Here is a 14092-nt window from a genome sequence, read left to right on the forward strand (position 1 = left end):
CTTTCACTCTACTCATTTTTTTAAAACTCTCATTTATTTCATTTTTCTCTCCAACAGTCCTGTGAGATTGATATGGGTTTTCTCCTCGTTTTACCAGTGTTAGTAATGCATAGAACGTCTAAACAACCCATAAAAGGTCACATGGATAACAAATATCAAAGCTTGCAGCTGAATTCAAGCTTTTTTATCACCGTGTCACTGTAGCTAGTATTCTTAACATACTATGCAAAATTAGCTCTCAGCAATGATGTTCAGGAATCTATAACAATTCCTGAGAAAGGACCACAGTTAGCTGGGTGCAAGTGCAAAGATGGTCTGACAGGCCAATCCCATTTCCTTCTCTAGAAGGAAGCCCAGATATTTATTGAGGTCTGTAGTTGGTTCCTGCATGTGGATTTAGTGACTTCAAGATTTTATTTTTTCTATGCAGCTATGAGTTATCTATTACTAGTTGTGGGGGAAAGATAATCAAACTAAAATATTACTGGCAGAGAGTTGCCCAATGAGGTAGTATAGTGTGATTAATTTGAGCATGCTGATTAAACTGCTCTTGTGTAATCCTGGCTCTGTCACTTGTTAGATTTTAGTGAGTGTCATAATTTCTCTGTGTCTCATTTACTTGTATATAAAGTGGGAATAATAATAGCATCTTTTGTCAGGATTTTTAATTAGAATGTATTAGTTATACAAAAGGAGCTTTCATTTTGACACATGTATGTGATATATCCCAATTAATCTTCCCTACCCACCTTCTTTCTTAAACAATTTCAGCAGATTTCATTGTTCTATTTTCCTATATGTAAATAATCTTCTTTGACAACATGCATGCAATATTTTCCCTCTTTTTCTTAGGACACTGTTAGGATTTAATGTATGTCTAGCACTTAGAACAGGGTCTATCCCATAATACATTCTGTATTAGTTTGGGTAATGATTAGTATTTCAATATATGGGTATGTTTATGAAAAACTTCTGGAGTAAAATAAGTAGAATTTCAGATTGCAAGCAAAAATCAAGAATTAATCTGTAATTCAAGATCATTAGTAACTGAGCGATGCCAAGTAGTTGAAACCATGGGGTCATTGCTTGTTGTTGATGTCCTGTTTTTGAAGTCCTACTGTGTAGCTGTGGATATGACCTAGGAGATTCTTCTCATATAACCCACTTCTGCTCTCTTGTGTCTCTAACCTTGCTTCCTGTTGGCTTCTTAAATCTTGTATTTGTTTGGTTTGACTGACCTTTCTCAGGAGGTTTGCTCTTCTTTTTACTTCTCTTTATTAGCTCATTTCCCCTTAATGTAGAAGTCTATGTTATTACTATTTTTAAATACTGCCAAAGTTTTCTAATTAAGTGCTGAAGTTTCTTGAAGTGTTTAAAGAATGGGCTCAGAACATGCTGCTTACTTAAGGGAACACAACTTTCCCACAGGAAATAGCAAGGTATCCTGCCCTGAATTTTCTCTCTAGTTCTCTTTAGCCTCTCAAAATCAACAGTATCTTTATCAATTTACCTTCCCTTCAGATCTTGTGCATATAAGCATATTTCACTATAGACTAGTGGTTAAGGCCTTTATAGTTAGATGAATCTGTATTTGAGTTATCATATAGTGGTGTGACCTTAGATACATTACTAACTGGCATTTAACTCAATAAGCCTCAACTTCCTTTTCTATAAAAGGGAGAATAAACCTAATACCCACCTCATAGGGCTTTTTGAGGGTCAAATGATATTCCACAAAACCTTCAGTAGAGTGAGGGCACATAATTTTAGCTAATACAAACTATGTGCCAGTGATTTAACACACTTTACTTGCCTTGGGTTATTTCAAGATCATAAAAATTCTATGATCAAGGTTTCATTACTATCCCCATTTGGGAACTAAAAAGATGTAAGCATAGAAATGTTTATTTACTTGTTCAGGTCATTAAACATAACTGTTTAAGTCAACACAACTTATTCCCACTTGCCACACTGTTACTACCTTCATTATGTCACTCTTCTACCTTCCATGTATATGCACTCGAACTTCTCCACACTATTCTCAACAACTGAAGACCATTACTGAGTGCATACTCTGCTGAAAGCTTGCATGATGTTTATGAATCTTAAGCCACATGAATTACTAGTGTTTTCTCCATTATATAGATGAAGAAACTAAGACCCAGTGAGGAAAAGAAACTTGGTTAATGTGCACCAGAGAGGAAGTTACAAAATAGAACTCTAGTTTTCTGTCTGTATAACTTCACTAACACTACTGTATCAATCTTCCTGAAAGTTTTGTCCTCATATGATAGACACAAAGAATATTCCTGTTTGTGTTATTGTATAGTTTGTTATAGCCAGATGGTGACTGTCCATATAAACATGAAATTCCTTTTATAAACAGAAACCTTCATCATAAAATTCCCTCTTGGTATAGGAATGCCAAGGTGGCAGGTTGAGGTCAAGAACTATCACTCTAATGAACTCTAGTATAAAACTAATTTTGCAACTCTGTTACATAGTCCTTGAAGACAAATGTCTAGGAAATATCCCTTAATTCCTTAATCTTCCAAGACTAAATCATAAGTAACATGAGCATTCTTTATTGTTAACTCATGAAAGCAGTTATAAAAGTGGTTATGTCATTCTTTTACTCAAAACTGTTATATAATTTAAATGAGTATGTTCAGGCTGATATGTAAGAGCCTCTACAATCACAGCTCAACCTTCTTGCCAACATGAAACTCATGTTCTAATCATAACTTTCTGCTTCCTGCTTCCAAGTATGCTATTTGCAATTTATGCCTCTGTATCTGTGCCTATTCCTTGTCCCCTTTCCTATATTGAACCATTAAGGTCCAGTTTAGTATCCAACTCCCTGATGAACTCCATCTCATAATGAGCTTTTGCTTCAAATTTACAATTCACAGCCCATTTTCTTATAGGAAAACTTAAACACAATCATTTATTCAGCATCAGCCTGCCAAATTAACCATGTATCTCTTGATATGATTTAAGAAAGGTACCTTACCACTGTGACTTTACAATAGTAACTAAAATCCTTATGAAGTTATTAGTTAAAAACATGAAGTTTCAGTTCCTCAGAATGAATAAATTCTTGACATCTAATGTCCAATGTGATGACTATAGTAGTTATTGTATATTTGAAATTTGCAAAGAATATAGATGTTAAATATTCTCACCACACATAACCATGGTAACTATACAAATTAATGGATATGTTGTTTAACTCAGTTGCAATCACTTTACAACATGTAGGTATACTAATAATATATAGTATGTTTTAGATGTATAAAATTCAGTAAAAAAAATTTTAAATAGTGAACCTATTCTCCCCAAAACAATATCATAAATTCTTCAAGGGTATGTCTTCAAATTCTCCTTGTAGAGTTTTCATAGCTTCAATTTCAGCTTTTGGTACACAAAGGGTTTTTATTGAGTATTTAAGAAGTAAATAAAAGAATATAGCACTATGTAAAAACATCTAAAAGGATCTATATGGGATTTGAGGGAAAGTAGTGTTTCTTTGATAAATTTGGGTGCTCCATTGTTTGGCGAATAGATATTTAGAATTGTAATATCCTCCTGAAGGAGAGATCCTTTAATTAGTATGTAGCAACCTTCTTTATTTCTTCTCACGAATTTTAATTTGAAGTCTATTTTATCTGATATTAGGATTGCAACTCCCGCCTGTTTATGAGGGCCGTTTGCTTGGTAGATTTTGTTCCAGCCTTTAACCTTGAAAATGTGTTTGTTTTTACGGGCAAGATGTGACTCCTGCAGGCAGCAGATAGAAGGGTCTTGTTTTTTAATCCAACTAGACAGTCTATGTCGCTTAATTGGAGAGTTCAGTCCGTTAACGTTAAGAGATAGGACTGAGAGGTATTTGGGAGTTCCTGCCATGTTATCCACCTTCTTGGGGGCTGCGAAGGGGAGGAGGGTATAATTGGGTGGGGGAGGAGGGAGGCTGGGAAGGGAGGTGAAGGGTAAACAAAGGAGGAGGCTGCAATGCTTGGTAAGAAAGGTATGCATTATCCTGCCCATGTAATTGTAGCCCCTCTGTACAGTATGTTCTCAAATAAAATAAAATAAAATTTTAAAAAAAAACATATAAAAGGTACAGAAAGTATTTGTATGCATGAGTTGGTCTTAAATGAAAGTAAGCAATTTTCTTTTGGCAATTTGGTCTATAGCAATTTCACGTATTCTCACCATTAAAAGTTTCTTATCTTGCTTCTTTCAAAAGACTGATCTCAAAACTGAATTCAGAATTTCCGCCATTTTTAATAATCTCACATTCTGTCTTATATATGAATTTTTCAATTCTTCCAATTTAACCTTGTCTCTGAAAACTCTCTTTCCTTAATCCTATCAGAGTAGCAACCATTGTGATATTCTTACATCTTTTTTGCAAAATTTTACAATGTAGACTACTACTGTTTTATTGTGATTTGTATTCTCTCTGGAACCAAATCCTTCTCAGTAGTCTCCCCATCCCTTATCCTGGATGCCTCAAGAATTCTTGATTGTTTCTTTACTTTTCAGGAACTGTGATCACTATTAGTCACAGCTGGCCTATGCATCAGTTATCTGTTTGTAACTGAAATGCCTAATAAAATCCCATTGACCTTAAAATGGCTCCTCTTTACATCTTGTGATGTAGTTGAAAAAGAAACGTTTCAAATTGCTCATTTCTCTATTTGAAAGCTTCAGAGAATCATGTTTTTGAGTATATTCTCCTGCTTCAAACAGAATTTCTTCTCCAAGGCATTATCAAGCCAAGACCTAATTGCCAGCCCATTTCCCTTTCCTTGATTTGTACAAGACTTTCAGCAAGCTGTCTAGATGAAGAAGACTTAGCTTTCAAAAGGCAAAAAAGAGAATTAAATGATAGGCTTGTTCAGATATAGCAACTGGAACAATTGCGTAAATTCTACAATCTCTTTTTCCCTATTTTTTGAATCAAAGTTTAGAATCCTTTGTTTCACTCTTTGGGCAATACTACTGTAAAAAAACACAAATCAGAGGAAAAGAATAAATGATTATTATCATTTTAGAGTAACCTATTGTCATTATTTTAATCAAACTGTTTGTTACTATGAAGTTGGAAAAGAGAAATCCAGACATGGAATTGCATTTTAGCATTGTAGAAAGAATTTTACTGAATCCATTAGTACTTTAAAAACTTCAAGAAACTTAAACTATTCATGGCATCCAAGAACATTCTAAAATACCTTGCAAACATGTTGATTTTTCACTACCTATCTGTAGGGTGTAATTAAAGTTTCTCACTAAAGATAATACCAACAGTTTTTTCAGGGGTCAGAGAAGGAAGACTTCATTACAACAAAAGAGCAGAAGGACAATACTCTTAGGATGCTGTCAAATTATTTCAATTTGATATCATTGTGTTATTACCTACTATTGCAATTATCTTTCTTCATAATTAATCCTACTCACAACATAAGGCTACAAACAATTATAGTTTTTCACCCCTGGAAGGAATACCATGTTTCAGAACTGTAGCAGTATGTTATAAGAAGTAAACTGATCAATGAGAGAACAGAAAAATGGAGCTCCAAAATTTAAATGATTACAAATGATGCTTAAAAAAAAGTAGGAAACCGACTACATCATAAACAGGTTTGGAGTTGTTTAAGTGTTTTTGGGTGGTGCTAGGGATTGAACCTAGGTCCTCAAGTATTAAACAGACTTTTTTAAGAGTCTACAACAAGAGTAGGTTCACAATGGAGTTAGAGAAGATAATGAGTGTACTCTAAACATGCTATGCTTAAGGTGCCAGGGAACACACAGACAGGGTGGTCCACCAAGCAGTTTCAGCCATCTCTTTGGGATAGAAGGTGAAGTTGGGTTTTAGAGTAATTTGGGGGTGCTTGTGAGACATCTGAGTACAATTTTGGGTTTAGGGCTCTCATCAGAATTCAGGCTACAGGCAGAGAATTGGAAAATCCTTATCCTAGACCAAGTGTTAAGATAAGGTTATGCAAGGATTAAGGATAAGTAAATGAATGGAGGGCAGGGAAGAATAAAGGAGAGCTGGGGTGCTAATTGCATTGCAAGGTCAAGGACAAGAAGAGAATTTGCTAGGGAAGGACTTGTCTTAGACAACATTTAAAGAAACACAAGTATAATCCCCAACATATTTCATCTATTTTTTTCTACTGTTCTATGAGGTAGTTGCTTTCTCACTGCTTTACAAATTCTCTCCTAGAGGATCTCAAAAGGTAGAGTGTTCTTGGAGCTGGAAAGGTGGCTCAGTGGTACAGTGCTTGCCTTGCATGTAAGAGGCCCTGGGTTTGATTCCTCAGCACCACATAAGCAGAAAAAAAGGCTGGAAGTGGCACTGTGGTTTAAGTGGTAGAGCACTAATCTTGAGCTGAAGAGCTGAGGGACAGCACCCAGGCCCAGAGTTCAGGCCTCACGACCGACAAAAAAAGATAGCGTGTTCCACATCTACCACCAGCTTGAATCATGGATGTTAGTTGAAGGAGAGAAAAACAATTTAATCTCCCCATATTTTGCCCAAGGTTTCACAGGGACTCTCTTCATGTCCTCTCAATCAAGTGTTGGCCCTGAAAGTTAAGATCCTTTTGACTTTGCAAAGAGGTTTTGTGACTGTCATCCAAACAGGATATTTGGAGAGCCATTGGAAGCCCATAGATGAAAGAATATGAGCTTCACTTTACAGGTGAGGAATCTGAATCTCAGGAAAGTAAAAAGTTTACTTGGATAGTCAGTGGCAGAGCTGCCTGTGGGATACAGGTCTTCAGTTTCTCGCCTAATGGCCAATCTGTAGCAAAGTGCTGTAAAATGAGGATCATTATCCGGCAGCTCTAGTTTCTGTCCTATATGTGTTCATGAAAACTTGTCACATGTAGCCCCAGAACCTGTTTCCTGAATTACTGAATATGTTGACAGTGCTAATAACCAGGAACTGGGAAGCCAACCTCAACTTAAAACAATTAATTCAGTTTCTGCCAGGTGCTTAGAATCATGAGTACTCACAGAGAATAGAACATAGTATCTGTCCTCAAATAAATAATCTAAATTAAAAAAAAATAGACAAGGAATGCTTAGAGCTCCTCATTCTTCCACTAAAAGTCTGTTACCACTGACAGTGGCACAGATACTTCTTGTGCATTCATCTATTTCTGTTTTATTCAAGAACTGGGGGACAAGGAGAGACAGGAACAAGAGGATGCCTAGGAAAGACAGTGATGAACAATAGAAGATGAGCAAAAGAAAGGAAAAAGCTAGAGCTCCTAGTAAACACCAGGCTTAGTATGGTATATATAGGAATATATGTCATCCCTGCTAAGTTGATTTCTCATGTGCACGTGTGTGTGCACGCGCACACGCACACACACACACACACACATGTACACACACATACACACTCACTTTCCAAGAATTAATTCATAAAGTCAGCTAATTTTCAGCTATCAAATAGCTCTACAAAAGCCTGGTAATTAGAAATCATGGAATGAATGTTAACTATTCTTATTATCATGATGGCCATCATAATCACTCTCATCATAATCATCATCACAGGAGGGCCTGTGTGTAGAACTGTTTAGACAGAAGGGTAGGAAAGCTCCAAATATGAATTTTATCTGCATCAATAACCCAACAGGGCCTTCTTGAAGTTCTAAAAATCGTACAACATGAGACAATGTTAAAATCTAGGTTTACTTTCAAGAATCTGGCCCATCTCTGTCAACGTTTCCTGTAAGGCAGAACTGATATGCATGGACGAGTTAGCTACTGTGGCCACAAACCCTATGTTCCCTTCTAGCCAAACATTATTTTGCACCTTACAGTAAAAAGAGTTTTATTTCCAAGAGAGAGTTTTTAAATGGAATTCCTTATAGTTCAAGATTAAAGAAATGGCCATATAAAGACCAAAAGATCAGACCACTAAGAATAATTGACCCAGGTATTCAAACACAGCAGAAAAGTCACAAACTTTATCTAAAGATTTCACATAATTGTCTTCTCAGTAATTACGAAAATTGTTAAATAGGTAAGAAGATACATTATCTCGTATTTTATTAGGCAGTCTGGACAGAACAGAAACATAGAGGAGAGGAAAGCAATCAATATGTTTTGATTACCAATGCTTAGAGAATGAGTCATTGACTTTGCTAGCCACTACTTTTTCTTGGAATAACAAATCAAATTGCTTGCCCCATATTCCAAGAAGTGTACTGAGACACCTATGGCTATGTTCATTCCAAAGATCAGGAATAACTTCCTAAGTAAATGTTAAGTAGTTATTATGTACCTAACATGGCCTGTATTAGGTGCTTTTTAACATATGATCTAATTTAATTCTTATAGCGCATCTAAGAACTTGCAACTGTTATCATCATTAGCATCACTAGTTTACACATAAAGAAACCATTAACTTTATTTTATCCTAATCTATTTCATTTTATTTTACATAGGGTCTCACTTTGTTACCCCAGATTGGTACAAAAACTGTGATCTGGAGATAAAACTCAGGGCCTCATGGTAGGCAAGGATTCTACTTCTGAGCTACATCCCCATTCATAAATGAGAAAACTATTAGCATTCTCATTGCTAGAAACACTGATGAGATAATTGTGTAACATTTTTGAAGAGCAAGTTAACCTTTAACTTATCACTACCAGGCATAAAAGAAAACCTATACAAAAGACACAATGTCTTTGAATGCAAAAATTCAAGATTGTAAGTAACTTCATATATTAGTCTAAAGTTTACTATATTTAATTGAGATCCAAATGCAAATATCAAGAAAGAAGACTTTATAAATTTTAACATGCTACAAAATAAACATGCAGTAACAGACCGGAAGCTATTGGAAAATGCTATAAAGCTAGAGAGATTACAGCAATGTAGGACTGGCTACTAAGGAAACAAAACCCGTTGGTGGAACAGCACAGACTGCCCAGAAAGAACAACCATACATATAAACAGTTGTACTATATAGTTGGTATTGAAAGTCCATTTGTCAGGAAACGAATTATTCATTGGTGATGTTGGTGTACTTGGTTAACTCATTACCTCAAAATACATTCCAGATAGTAAAGACTATATATAAAAATTAAAAAACATAAACTCACTAAATCAAAGTATGGCAGAATATGAAATAATTATATTTTTGAAGCAAGCCTTTCTAATCAACAAATGAATCCTAGGAGTCATGCAGAAAAACAGGTTATTTTTCTACTATTTTTTCCTTGTCAAAATATATATGTAGAAACTAAAAAAGAGTAAGGGAAAGGGTGACTGTCGAAAAAGAAATGTACTCTTCACCTGACTTATGAACCTGTAACCCCTTTGTATATCACCTTTATAAATGCAATTAAATTTTTTAAGTGTTCAGCATGTAACAAGTGTTTTGAAGGTTTTATTATGTGTTAGACATATTTCTAGGTACTGAAAAACAAAAATTCATACAGCTCCTATCCCATTTGAATTAGTAAATGTGAAGGATGATATATATATATATATATATATATATATATATATATATATATATATATATACATATACATAGTTAAATTTTTGCTATCCTTTATACTTAAAACTGTACATTTCATTATATAAAAATCTATAATTTGAAAGTATTTACAAGAAAAGTACTAGTAATGCTCCCTTCAGGAAAATTGTACTAAGAAATAGGACATCTCATTGGAGGTAATTTCATGTTAAACGTTATGGATTTTATGACGGGTTAAATATATATATATATATATATATATATATATATATATACATGAATAGTTCATTTTGAATATGTTTTAAAGGTAGAAAGCTGTTCTAAAATAAACAAAGTAGAAGTTAATGAGCAAAACAAAATCCTTATATGTCAGTTAACACTTTTAAAATGGTGAAACAAAGACAAAGGGTGCAATAATGATATTCACAAGACACTATGTTGGAAATGAATTTTACAATTTCAGGAGGGTGTGGGGAGGAAGGATAGTGGGAGAAAAATGAAGGCGTGGGTAACAATGTTCAACAAGAAATGTATAACTTACTTATGTAACTGCAACCCCTCTATGCAACACCTTTACAACAAAAGAAAATAAAAAAATTTAAAAATGCTTGGGACAATTATATGACATCATTGCTAAAACAAGGCAGTTTTAGGAAGTATAATAGGACCTTATTTTGCAAATCAACACAATTTATTGTGTTTCTTTATTATGTGCCCTTTCAGCCATGCCTGGAGTACTATGGCCATTTCATAAGGTATGAGAATATAGTTTCCATAATCTAGGGAGAGTTTCTAGGAGAAAGAATGGATAAAGTAGCTGAGAAAGATGAGTTACTAAAAAGAAATGCTAAGGGAAATTAAGAGATATGTATTCAAATATGTGAAGGTAAGAGGAGTTAGATTTATTTTACATTTTTCCAAATAGCATGTTTTGCCTCAATATGAAAATGTTCTATTAATATGGTTGTGAGGTGGGAACAGAGTTGGTAGAAAATAATATTCACTGTCTACTATATGACAGATTCATTGAAAATATACTAAGGATCCTCACAGGAATCATGCAAGGAAGGTATTATCTATTTTCTAGAGAAAATGGAGGTTCTGTAATGAATAAATTCACCTAAGACTATACAGCTGGGAAGAGCAGGATTTTTTTTCTCTTCCTCTTATTAGCATTTTATTGTATAAAGGGGTTTAATTCTGATATTTGTCCTCTTTTTCCCTCTCTCTCTCTCTCTCCTTTGTCCTCTTAAAGGGGTTTCACCATTGTATTTCACACCCATATAAATTATTTTAATTTGCTTTTTCCCCATTTGGGAATGGACACTAACACCACACCTCTAACAACCATGCTCACCTGGATCTCATTCACTACACTTGCATGAACACGTGTGTGTGCACGCACACATACACACACACACACAGAGAAGGCTCATCGTTTCATTCTCCTATGGGGCAAAGTGCTAAGGGAGAAAGTAGTCTTCCCTCTCACCTCCGACGGGTCCTATTCTTCCATATCTACTTCACTGTGCACCTGTTGATTGTGGATGGACAAACACCCCCAGAGGACTCATCTTCCTTCCTTCCCACTCACCCACTCCTCCCCTTTCATTCCCTCTCCCTCCCCACCATCACAGAGCACATAGAACACAAAGAAACACATACTGGATCATCACCATGGCAGATTTAGTTTCATCACCCTGTGTCTGCTTTGGGATAGGGTAGACAGTTGTTTACGGCCAGGGATCTAGACATGTCACAGATGTAATGAGGTACGTCCCTGGCCTAATTCTCTCTTGAACTAGGTCTTCACTGGTCTTCTTCCTTTCTTGGGTCTAGTGGTAGCATATTTGTTCCTCATCCCACGCTGGTCATGGCGCTTGAGACTCTTCCGGAATAATCTCTGGATTTGGAAGGACAGCAGGAAGTTGTTAGGAAGGGACTGGATGGAGAGAAAAGGGTGTAGGAGATATGGGAACAGGGATTTCACAGGAAAGGTGTGGCAGAGGGGAGAATCTTGGAGAAGAAGTCAAGGGGAACAAGGGGTAGACATTGTACGTGTCACCTCACCTTTCCTTTACGCCCAGATCTAGAAGAAAACGCCCTTCTTTTTTTCGATTTTCCTTGCGTGAGTAAGGTCCTTTTGCGGGGAGACCTCTTCCGCTGGATCACTGTTCTAGCCAAGCTTTCTTGTTCACAGTCTTGAGGGATCTGACTGCCAGGGGCCAGGAAACTCAGGTACGCGCCCATCATGACAGGGTGGCCATGCCCTTACTCACTGTTACGTAAGCAAGTCATGCTTAACCAGCCAATCACCGACAAGAGAGGGGCTAGCACATCACAAAGCACCATCCTTGGGGGGATGGGGTCGAAGGGGTGTGGAGGGTAAGGAAGAGAAAGTTTCTAGAAGAAGAAGCTAAGAATTTCTAGTTGGAGAAACACAGCTTTGCTTTAATACCACCTCCCCATCAACACGGAGCACACAGAAACACATGTTGCATCATCACCATGTTGAGTTTATTTTAACCAATCCGTGTCCCTATTAGAAAGGTAGAGGGCTTGCCATATGTTCATAGCCAGGGATGTCGAAATGTTGCAGATGATGATAAAGTAAACCCCTGGCCTTATTCTAATTTGAATGAGATCTTCCTTTCTTGGGCTTTCTGACAGCTTATTTGTTCATCACATGATGGCCACGGCACTTGAGACCCTTCCGGGCTGATATCCGGACCTGGGAGGACGACAGGAAGTTGTTAGGAAGGGACTGGATGGAGAAAAGAGGCTGGAGCGGAGATGGCAACAGGGAATTTAGAGGAAGTGTGAGGTCTGGGAACATTCTGTGCCAGAGGAGGACAGGGAGGATCTTGGGGAAGAAGTCAAGGGGAACAAGGGGGGCCTGCTATAGGTCACCTCACCTTTCCTTTCCTAGATCTTAAAGCCATGCTGTTCCTTCTCCTGCGTTTGTTCGATTGCCCTCGATGGAGTGAGGTTCCCTTGTGGGCATTAGTGTCAGCCTTGCTCCTTGTGATCATCATCATGTCTTCTTCTTGGTGGCCTGGAGCAGTGTGGCCTCCAGGTGTCTAGACACTCAAATATATGCCCACCCAGGACAGAGCAGCCACACCCTATGTCATTGTTAGGCCAGCCAGCCAGTCCCTGAACAGGGAATGGTTAACAAACCTCAAATCACCATCCTGAAACCTGTGGGGAATGGAGATGGAGAGTGTAGAGAGGAAGAGGGAGAAACTTCTGGAAGAGAAAGCCAAGAATTTGTAATGTATACTTGCATAAACAAAAGCTTTGTTTTACTACTCTTTTTTTTCTTATATGGGTCCTGGGGCTTGAACTCGGATTGATTGATCTCAATAAAGCAATAACTGAGTTGCTTTATCTTAATATTGTTTGGCAATGTCCTTGAGCTTTGTTTTTGCTCAAGGTTAGCACTCTATCTCTTGAGCCATACCTCCACTTCTGGTTCTCTTATACAGATGAGTCTCCTCCGCTTTCCTGCCCAACCTGGCAGCCACATCCTCAGATCTCATCCAAGATGCTAGGATTACAGGTGTGAGCCATTGTGACTAGCTACTGCTCCTTTTTTCTATGAGTTATCTTTAAGTAGCTGTACGAAGGGTTATCAATTTACCCTGTCAGTTTATTAATACAATGCATCTTGATCAATGGTATCCCTTCTATTATTCTTTGATTAAATTTCTTAGCTCAGTTGAGTCACCCATATTTTAGCCTTAGATTACCTTTGTATAATCATTTATTATGTTAAAATATACAGTAGCTATACAATTTTTGAGTTATTCAAAAATATTTGAAAACAGGATTGAATCCTATTCAATGTGTTATCCAGTTCTAGCCCTGCTTACTGTCAGTGAATTATATTTGCAATTCTTCACAAATTGCAGATAACTAAGTGACAGATAAATTATGTTATATACAACAGTGATTTTGTTCATGCTCTCTCAACTGTTGAAGAAATAGTTTGTCTAGTTGTTTTATCTCAATATTTCTTCAGTCCATATAAGTGCATACAAAGATGTGATGTTGGATTTTCTTTCAAAAATTATAGCAGCTGCCTGATTTGTGTATTCATTTTGACATCTGAGAGTCAAAGTTTTACCTTCTATTGAAAATAAACATATGGCATAGGATCTTCTTATATACATACACTATTTCCTCACTAAGAATAACTTCCTAACCCCATCTCTCTTGTTTAATTGAATAAAAGTAAGCTTATAAAGAAGAAAACAGATAACTTAGGTCTTTTTTTTGTAAAAATACTGTACACAGGAGTTACAATTACATGGGCAAGATAATGAGTACATTTCTTATCAAGCATTGTTGCCTCCTCCTTTGTTTCCCCTTCCCATTCCTTCCCATCTCCCCCCTCCCTCCCCCGCCAAAGTTGTAAAGTTCGTTTCTCCACAAAACGACTTGTACATCTCATTGTTGCAATGGGTCCACCTGTATCCCTATTTAAACGATTTGTTTTTTCCCTTCCCCTCCACAAATTATACCAACATCAAATACAGTGAGAGCAGGGCTTATACTGTGGGGAAGGGACATACAAAG

General features: G+C 36.7%; 1 long non-coding RNA gene across 1 annotated transcript in view; it reads right to left on the reverse strand.

The window, feature by feature from the left end:
* Positions 1-12018: 12018 nt before the first annotated feature.
* LOC138839407 (uncharacterized) overlaps positions 12019-14092 on the reverse strand; it is a 213115-nt gene continuing 211041 nt past the window's right edge. Inside the window, exon 3 of the long non-coding RNA XR_011375965.1 lies at positions 12019-12242. This is a non-coding gene — a long non-coding RNA (uncharacterized lncRNA). The remainder of the gene's footprint in view (positions 12243-14092) is intronic.

The sequence above is a fragment of the Dipodomys merriami genome, unplaced genomic scaffold (genome assembly GCF_024711535.1).
Source record: "Dipodomys merriami isolate MVZ:Mamm:240054 unplaced genomic scaffold, mDipMer1.0.p SCAF_3, whole genome shotgun sequence".
In the NCBI taxonomy this organism is placed as follows: domain Eukaryota; kingdom Metazoa; phylum Chordata; class Mammalia; order Rodentia; family Heteromyidae; genus Dipodomys; species Dipodomys merriami.